Below are 9,854 nucleotides of genomic sequence, written 5' to 3'. Positions count from 1 at the left end.
TGAGCTCTGCTAGGCTCCAAGTTGTTTTTTAAAGAGAATGCTGTGTCTATGGTTAAATAGAGAGTGGCTTCAACTCCTTGGGAGTTCCAGGGAGGTTTGGAGATTTTGGCTTGACTGGCAGGCTCAAGACCAAAGCTCGTCTGCATCATCTCACCTTCCCAGGCAACACACCTGGTCATTTGATGGAGAGTATTATCGGGGCAAACAGCTGAGATCATAACTGGCCAAGGCGATTCACAAAGGATATTATTTTATTCGTTGCTATGAATAGGCCTCTTCCCACACAGAGAAAGACAGATTTGTTCAGATCAAATGGAAGCCAGTCTTTCCTGCCATAGAGCAATTCTCCAAACATTCCTATTTATTTTCAGATTTTTCTTTTCCTATGGAAATGCCTTTTGTCTATCTGGAGTGTCTGTCCTATTCCAAACTTAAAATTGATAGTAGCTAGAACATTTCTTGGGGCATTTCATTCCCAAGATTACACACTGCTAGCTTTTTAAGCAATTTTTAATTTGCTTCTCATTGAGATGTGTTAGCAATTGTACTTCTTATTGTTTCAAATCTTACTGTTTTAGGGAGCACAGCCATGGAGTCATGACCTTATTATAGATAACCGTATCACGTTTCAACACAGCTCTTGTTCTACAGTGTTTGGGTAAAAGGCCAAGGCTAAATCTTGTTCAACTAAACTACATTTTTCAAAGAAAAAGGAAGAGACATTTGAATTTCAAAGAATCAACCAGAAATTGAGTTGTGAAATATGAATCATTTCCTGGCCTTTATCCCATAGGCTATAGAAAATACTACACTGACTAAATTCATAGGCTTAGGACATAATTATTGTTTGCTCTTGTTTTATAACTGGGAATGTAAAGAATAAAGTGGCAGTAATTCTGGCAAGCCCACTACTTATACATAACAACTATTATATGTCAATATTAGAGAGATGGTTACAAATGAAATTTCTGTTCATTTTTCTCTTACTCTATTATTCATGTTATGTATCTCTTTCTTTCCTCTGCCTTTCTTACCTCAGTTTTCCCATCCTTTACACTTTTCTGTTCCTGTGTGTGTGGCTTTGTTTGTTTGTGCATTTGTTGTTTTGGGGGGGTCTTTTGGTAAACCCTTGGGCATGCTCTCCCATCTCATCCTCATCACTTCATCCTAGCCCTCCTTCTCTGCCCCAACTATGTCCTCCTTGGCCCTTCTTGGACTATTTGACCTAGTTAATTACTAATTCCTCTTTTGCCTGTCTCATTTTTTCCCATTGCCACCTTATTTTCTAATTCATAATGGATTTTCTTTTATTTAAAATAATCCATTTCTTCTTCTTGTTATATTGATCATTTCCTATTCCCATAGTGAGTGAATTTATTCACTCAAATATTTATTGGTTGCCTATTCTAGATAGCCTTCTGCAGGATGCTGAAGAAATATACCAACAAATAAGCTAGAGATATAATCCACTGAGAGAGGTAAAGCTAAGATAATTATTTAGAGATCCAGCTCACAGAACACATTGTATACCATGAGAAGGATAGTAAGCTTAATATTTTAGGAGGCATTGTAGGGTTTTAAAAGGATTACGTTTTAAAACGTAATCCTATAGGGGTTCTAAAAAATTGTTTACCCTATTCTACTTTGTGGGAATCTGTCCATTCAAAGAAACATTGGGAGGGAATAAATTATGATCATTTCCAGGTATGAGTCCATGAGTGCTTCATCTTCTTGTCACCAAGATCCTATACCCTCCCTGATGCAACATAAGGTCTCAATATGTATTTTTGTTGTTGTTTGTTAAAATGAATAAGAAGAGTATGGCCAATTAGGAGGGTATTATAATACCTTTGCCAAGGTGAAATAACAGGGCCTGGATTTATTCTCCTGCCTGAAACAACTAAAAAGCTGGACTAAATATTTTTTTAATGATTTTCAAGCCATTAGACATTGGGCAATGAAGGAGAGTCATCACTAAGGACAGAAAACGAATGAGGTGAGCCCTATGACTCCACCTTACCGCCTGGAGAGTTTTGGGGTGATAGTTCAGGGAGAGGAACTCAGTGGAGCCCAGCAGTCCCCAGTGGTTAAGGAGATGGAGCTGGGAGTCCAGGAAGGACAAGGCAGCAAATGTTACTAAAGCCGGGTACGTGGAGAGGAGAGAGTCGCAAAGGAAGAGAACTTCAGAGATGTTCCGAGTGTCTCCTCACATCTTCTGATCAGTGCATTTGTGTGAGGAAACTACTCAGGGCCAGAGAAAGGAAAATCAATTAATCAAAACTGACATAGAAATTACAAAAATGATAGAATTAGCAGACAAGGATATTAAAAGTAGTTTCTAAAACTGTGTTTTATATGTTCTAGAAGCTAGAGGAAATCATAGCATGTTAAGCAAATCATGGAAGATATAAAAAAAGATCAAAATAGAAATTATAGAGATGAAAAACACAATATTTGAGATGAAAACTTCACTGGGTGGAGTTAATTACAGATTAGACATTGCAGAAGAAAATATCAGTGAACTTGAAGACATAACAATAGAAATCATTCCAAATGAAAAAAGGAGGAAGACTGTAAAGAAGAAAATGTAGCAGCAGTGAACTGTGGGATAACTTCAAGATGCCTAATATACATGTATTTGGATCACTGAAAAAGAGGAGAGGTAGGGAACAGAAGGAAATGATTGAAACATGCATGGCCAAAAAGTTTTCAAATTTACTTAAAATTAGTTATAAAGAAAAAGTCTTAAAAGCAGCCAGAGAACCTATTATGTACAGAGGGAGAAACATAAGGGTGACAGATTTCTCCTTGAAAACAATGGAAGCCAGAGGACAGTGGAGCAGCATCTTTAAAGTACTAAAGAAAAAGGAAAAAAAGCTGTCATCTAGAATTCTATACTCACTAAAAATATCTTTCCAAACTAAAGGTGAAATAAAGACTTTTTAGGACATACAAAAGCTGAAAGAATTCATCACCAGCAGACATGCACAAAATGAAATTCTTCAAGAATAAGGAAAATAAAGAAAAGGATAAGGAAAATAGTGTCAGATGAAAATCTGGATATAAACAAAAGAATAGGAACTACACAAGTAAATACAAAATATGCTTCTCTAATTAATACACACCTTTCAAAAATTACTGTTTAAAATAAAAGTAATAACATATTGTAGAGTTTATAACATATATAAGAGTAAAAGGTATGACAATAATACCACAAAGGCTGCAAGAGGAGAAATAGGAGTGTACTATTGAGGCACACTTGAGGTTCTGTAATTTATGCAGAGTGAGATAACATCACTCAAAGGTAGAATATGATATATTAAATACGTACACTATCAACCCTAAAGTAACCATTAAAATAACATGAAAAGATTTGTAGCTAATAAAATAACAAAGGAGATAAAATGAGATTATAACATATGATCACTTAATTAGAAAACCAAGGCAGGAAAAAAGGAAAGGGGGAACAAAGGACAGATGGGACAAATAGAAAACAAATAATGGGATCATAGATTTAGACACAAACATATCGGTAATCACATTATATGCCATTGATTGGATAAAAAAGCAAGAACCAACCACATACTGTTTATGAGAAACCCACTCTAAATATGAAGACACAGAGGCTGGCCCAGTGGTGTAGTGGTTAAGTTTGCACACTCCGCTTCAGCAGCCTGGGGATCTCAAGTTCGGATCCCGGGCATGGACATACGCACTGCTCATCAAGCCATGCTGTAGTGGCATCTTATATAAAGTAGAGGAAGATGGGCACAGATGTTAGCCCAGGGCCAATCTTCTTCAGCAAAAAGAGGCGGATTGGCAACAGATGTTATCTCAGGGCTAATCTTCCTCACCAAAATAAATAAATTAAATAAAATAAATAAATATGAAGACACATGTAGGTCAAAAGCAGAAGTCAAAAAACGATATACCACGCTAATGAGAATCAAAAGAAAGCTGGAATGGAATGTCTATGTGAATATCAAACAAAGTATATATCACAGCAAAGACTATTAGTGGAATAAAGATGATTATTTCCTAATGATATATGGTTATTTCATAAAGATGACATAATGATACTGAACTTTTATGCACCTAATAACAGAAGTTAGAAATACATAAAGCCAAAACTGAGAGAGTATGAGGAAAATAAACAAATCAAAAACTACAGTAAAAAAATTCAATACCCTCTTAATAACTCATAGAGCTTCAACAAGGATATAGAAGACTCGAAGAGTGCTTTCTATCAATATGAACTAATTGTCATTTACACAACGTGCCAAGATTATATTGGCATGATTATAGCTAGATTATATTTTGAACCATAAAAGAGGTCCCAGTAAATTTGAAAGGATTTAATTTATAAAATGCATGTTCTCTGACTGCAATGGAATTGAATCAGAAATCAACAACTGGAAGATATCTGGAAAATCCCTCCAAATATTGGGAAACTAACTGGCACGCTTCTGAATAACTCATGAGACAAAGAAGACATCAAAAGGGAAGTCGAAAAGTGCTTTTAACTAAAAGGAAATGAAAGCAACTTAGAAATTTGTGAGCTGAACTAGAGCAGTATTGAGAGGGGAATTATAGCACAAAATAAGGAAAACCAAAAGCTGGTTCTTTCAGACCAATAAGGTTAATCAACCTTTAACAACAATGATCAGGAAAAAAGCAAGAAACAAACTACCAATATCAGGAATGTGAAGCGAGATCATTACAGAGTCTACAGATATCAAAAATAACAAAAGAATATAATGAACAAGTTTATGCCAATAAATTTGACAACTTAAACAAAATGGGTAAATTTCTTGAAAGACACAAGCTATCTATGCTTATTCAAGAAGAAATAGATAACTTGAATAGCCCTTTATCTATTAAAACAACCAAATTTTGGGGCCAGCCCGGTAGCGTAGTGGTTAAGTTTGTGTGCTCCACTTCGGCAGCCTGGGGTTCGCCAGTTTGGATCCCAGGCGTGGACCTACACACCGCACATCAAGCCATGCTGTGGCGGCATCCCATATACAAAGTAGAGACAGATTGGCAACAGATGTTAGCTAAGGGCCAATCTTCCTCAAAAACAAAACAACAACAACAAAAAACGGATTTACAGTTAAAAATCTCATGGGTAAATTTCTTGAAAGAAATATCAATTTCTTTGATACTTGAAGTAATATCAATTTTACACAAACTTTTACAGAATATTGAAGAGGAGGGAATATTTCTCAACTCATTCTATGAAGCCAATGTTACCCTTATATCAAAACTAGATAGAGCCATGACAAGAAAAATAATATTCCTTATTAGCATAGGTGCAAATCTCTGAAAGAATTTTAGCCTATCTAACCCTACAATACACAAAAATGGTAATGCAACACGACCAAGTGCGGTTTACCCCAGAAATGCAAGGTTACTTTAACATTTGAACGTCAATCAATGTAGTTCATCATATGAACAGAGTTTAAAAGAAAAACCTAGTGATCATCACAATAGATGTAGAAAAAGTATTTCACAAAATTCAAAGTCCATTTCTGTTCAAAAAACACAAAAAACACCGTCTCAGCAAACTAGAACAGAAAGAACATTCCTCAACTAGAAAAAGGGAGTCTACAAAAAGCCTACAACTAACGTTATACTTAATGGTGAAAGACTGAATGTTTCTCTCCTAAGATCAGAAACACGCCACACATGCAGTTTGTTTGAGTCATAACTGAGGAATTCTGAGCTTAGGGAACTTGAATCTTTTATATTGAAAAGTGAGCATCACAGCCTAGGAGACATTGTCTCTATTTCTCAAGACTGTTCACTGTCCAAACATCCTTCAATAGATAGTCCAGAATAAAACAGCAATCAGTGCCTCTGCTTGCAAAGTGTTCAGAAACGTGAGAGATCCGTGGAGAACTGTCCCCCCAAAATAGAACAAAACAAAAATGAGTCACTGTATTTGTTGAACTGTGCTGCTTCCCCCACCCCCAATTCATATGTTGAAGCCCTAACCCCCAGCACCATAGGATGTGACTGTATTTGGAGATAAGGCCTTTAAAGAGGTGATTAAGTTAAGATGAGCTGTGAGGATTACCCAAATCCAATATCTCTGATGTTTTTATAAGAAGAAGAGACTAGGACACACAGAGAGACACTTGAGATGCATGTGCACAGAGAGACAGCAGTGTGAAGAGGCAGCAAGGAGTTGTCCCTCTCCAAAGCAAGGAGAGAGGCTTCAGAAGAAAGCCTGTTGTGAACAGAGAGGCTGTTGACACCTTCATCTTGGACGTCTGGCCCCTGGAACTATGAGAAAATAAATTTCTCAAACTATGAGAAAATGTTTGGACCGTGAACAGTCTTGAGAAATAGAGACAATCTCTCCTAGGCTGTGATGCTTACTTTCTTATAAAAGATTCAGGTTCCCTAAGCTCAGAATTCCTCAGTTATGACTCAAACAAACTGCATGTGCGGCGTGTTTCTGATCTTAGGAGAGAAACATTCAGTCTTCCACCATTAAGTATAATGTTAGTTGTAGGCTTTTTGTAGATGCCCTTTACCTAGTTAAAGAACGTTCTTTCTATTCCTAGTTTGCCGAGAGGTTTTTTGTTTGTTTGTTTTTTGTGTTTTTTGATCAGAAATGGACTTTGAATTTTGTCAAATACTTTTTCTATATCTATTGTGATGATCACTAGGTTTTTCTTTTAAAGTCTGTTAATATGATGAACTACATTGATTGGTAGTTCTACAGCCCCATGGTGTAGTGGTTAAGTTCAGCACAATCTGCCTTGGTGGCTTGGGTTCGTGGGTTTGGATCCTAGGTATGGACCTACACCACACATCAGCCATGCTGTGGCAGCATCCTGTATAAAGTGGAGGAAGATGGGCATGGATGTTAGCCCAGGGCCAGTCTTCCTCAGCAAAAAAAAAAAGAGAGAGAGGAGGTTTGGCAGATGGTAGCACAGGGCTGATCTTCCTCACCAAAAAAAAAAAAGAAGAAGATTGGCAACAGATGTTAGCTCAGGGCAAATCTTCCTCAGCAAAAACAAATAAATAAATAAATAATTTTCTTCTGTTTAAGCCATCCAGTCTATGGTATTTTCTTATGGCAGCCTTAGTACCCTAACACGGGTACCATTACAAACCTATTAGAATGGCTAAAATTAAGGGACTCAGTTTGGAGTGGAGTTGGATGCTTATGAAGAATAGAAGGAAAGTAGAAGAGCTGCTGGACTGAAGAATGAAATGAGTTGGCTAAAAAGAATTGTCAGGCAACCTTCAGGGCCCTACTGAGGTTAGCAAAGAATAGTTTGGGAGTCATCAGTATGGTAGATAGATTTTTTGTTAAAAAATAAATTTCTGCTATGAAATACTTAATAAACTGCAAAACTCTTACTTTTCCTGTGCCTCCTACATTTTTTTTATAGTTTACTTGGATGTCAACTGTGCCATACTAACAAATGATTCAAGAAGGGAATGTTAGTTTACTTCAGCCAAAATGTGTCAGGCTCTCCTGCAATAAAAAGGGCTATTATGATCCAACAGTCTCTGGAATCTCCACTAAAATCAGTATGAAGCACTGCCATGTGATTTGAGCCATCAACACTCAATAACCCAGAGTAAATGGATGTTTGGATTTATCCAGGGCTAAGGATTATCAAAGTTAGTATGGCAGAGATTGAGGGACATACTCTCTAGAGCTGGTGCGTACAGAATTGAAATGTGAACCACAGAGTCCAACCAGGTTGAGGGGGACACTAAGCTAGAAATGGCTACAAGACAAAAGGAAGTGTCAGGGAGCTCTGAACTTTTTTTTACTTTATTTTATTGAGATCATATTGGCTTTTAACATTGTGTAACTTTCAGGTATACATTATTATATTTCAGTTCCTGTAAAGATTGCATCGTGTTCACCACCAATAGTCTAATTTTTAATCCATCACCACACACATGCGCCCCTTTACCACTTTTGCCTTCCCCTATCCCCCTTCTCCTCTGGTAATCACTAATCTGTTCTCCTTATCTATGTGTTTGTTTGCTTATCTTCTTCATATGAGTGAAATCATATGGTATTTGTCCTTCTCTGTCTGACTTACTTTGCTTAGCACGATACTCTCAAGTTTCATCCATGTTGTTGCAAATGGCACGATTCTGTCTTTTTTTATGGCTGAGTAGTATTCCATTGTATACATGTACCACATCTTCTTTATCCATTCATCCATTGATGAGCACTTGGGTTGCTTCTACGTCTTGGTTGTTATGAATGATGCTGCAATGAACATAGGGGGTGCATAAATCTTTTTGAATTGTTGATTTTATATTCCTTGGATAAATATCCAGTAGTGGAATAGCTGGATCATATGATATTTCTATTTTTAGTTTTTTGAGAAATCTCCATACTGTTTTCCATAGTGGCTGCCCCAGTTTTCATTCCCACCAGCAGTGTGTGAGTGTTCCCTTTTCACCACATCCTCTCAAACACTTGTTATTTCTTGTCTTGTTAATTATAACCATTCTAACTGACATGAGGTGATATCTCATTGTAGTTTTGATTTGTATTTCCTTAATAATTAGTGATGTTGAACATTTTTTCATGTGCCTGTTGGCTATCTATATATCTTCTTTGGAAAAATGTCTCTTCATGTCCTCTGCCCATTTTTGATCCAGTTGCTCATTTTATTGTTGTTGAGTTGTACGAGTTCTTTATATATTTCGGAAATTAACCCCTTGTAAGATATATGATTTGCAAATATTTTCTCCCAGTTGGTGGGTTGTTTTTTCATTTTGTTTAGGATTTCCTTTGCTTTGCAAAAGGCTTTTAATCTGATGGAGTCTCATTTGTTTATTTTTTCCTTTTGTTTCCCTTGCCTGAGTAGACATGGTATTCGAAAAGATACTGCTAACACCAATGTCAAAGAGTGCACTGCCTATGTTTTCTTCTAAGAGTTTTATGGTTTCAGATATTACATTCAAGTCTTTAATCCATTTTGAGTTAATTTTGTGTATGGTGTAAGATAATGGGAGCTCTGAATTTTCGAGGGGAAGACGAAGGGACAGGGAGGGAGGAGGGGTCAGGAACACTAGGCAAAAGTTAGTATCTATTGCGTGCTTATTCTGATAGGGGTTACTATCACTATTTTACCATTGAGGTATGGAGAGGTTGGGTAACTTGTGCACAATCACAGAAATATGGGGCCAGCATTCAAATTTGGGTCTAATAGTATAATCCATGCCCTTTCCACTACTCTCATTGGCAGACAGGTTAAGGAGCAACAGGAGTGAAAAAAGTGGAGAGACAAAAGGTCAATTAAATAGACAAAGCTTCAAGTCTAAGATACTAGAGTTGACGCACTTAGGCTTGAAGATAAATTTCAAGGCGTGGCTGCCCAGGCCTTTGCTAGAGTGGAGCGGAGGTGAGTTAACTGGAAGACAGGTGAGAAAGACCCAGTGCTCTGTGCGTGTAACGTAGCATATGCTATCCATGGGGAGAGTTCAGGTCAGATAGAGGAGTGGGAGAGAGAGCAAGTGACAAAGAGATAGAGAGAGAGAGAGCTGGTTTGAGGAAGATTTATTCCTCACAGCTGCTGCTTCAAACTAAACAAAATAATCCGTACCAAAATTCTATCTTTTTTCTCTTCATCTGATTTTATGGAAGACAAAGGAAAAAAAAGAAAAGACTTAAGGGTTGCAATGTCAGATTTTGAAAAATTTCTTCTCTAAATATATTCATAGCACTTAAGTCAAATGTCTCATTGTGGGTTGTGTGAGAAGGTGCATAAAGATTGAGTAGTGCAAAGAGAGTATATTTCCAATCCTTGATATTTTGATTTATCATGAAAGAATCATTTGTTCTTGGATTCTGATCCCGAACA

This window comes from Diceros bicornis, chromosome 15 (genome assembly GCF_020826845.1).
Source record: "Diceros bicornis minor isolate mBicDic1 chromosome 15, mDicBic1.mat.cur, whole genome shotgun sequence".
Taxonomy (NCBI): domain Eukaryota; kingdom Metazoa; phylum Chordata; class Mammalia; order Perissodactyla; family Rhinocerotidae; genus Diceros; species Diceros bicornis.
Note: the sequence above shows the minus strand (reverse complement) of the source record.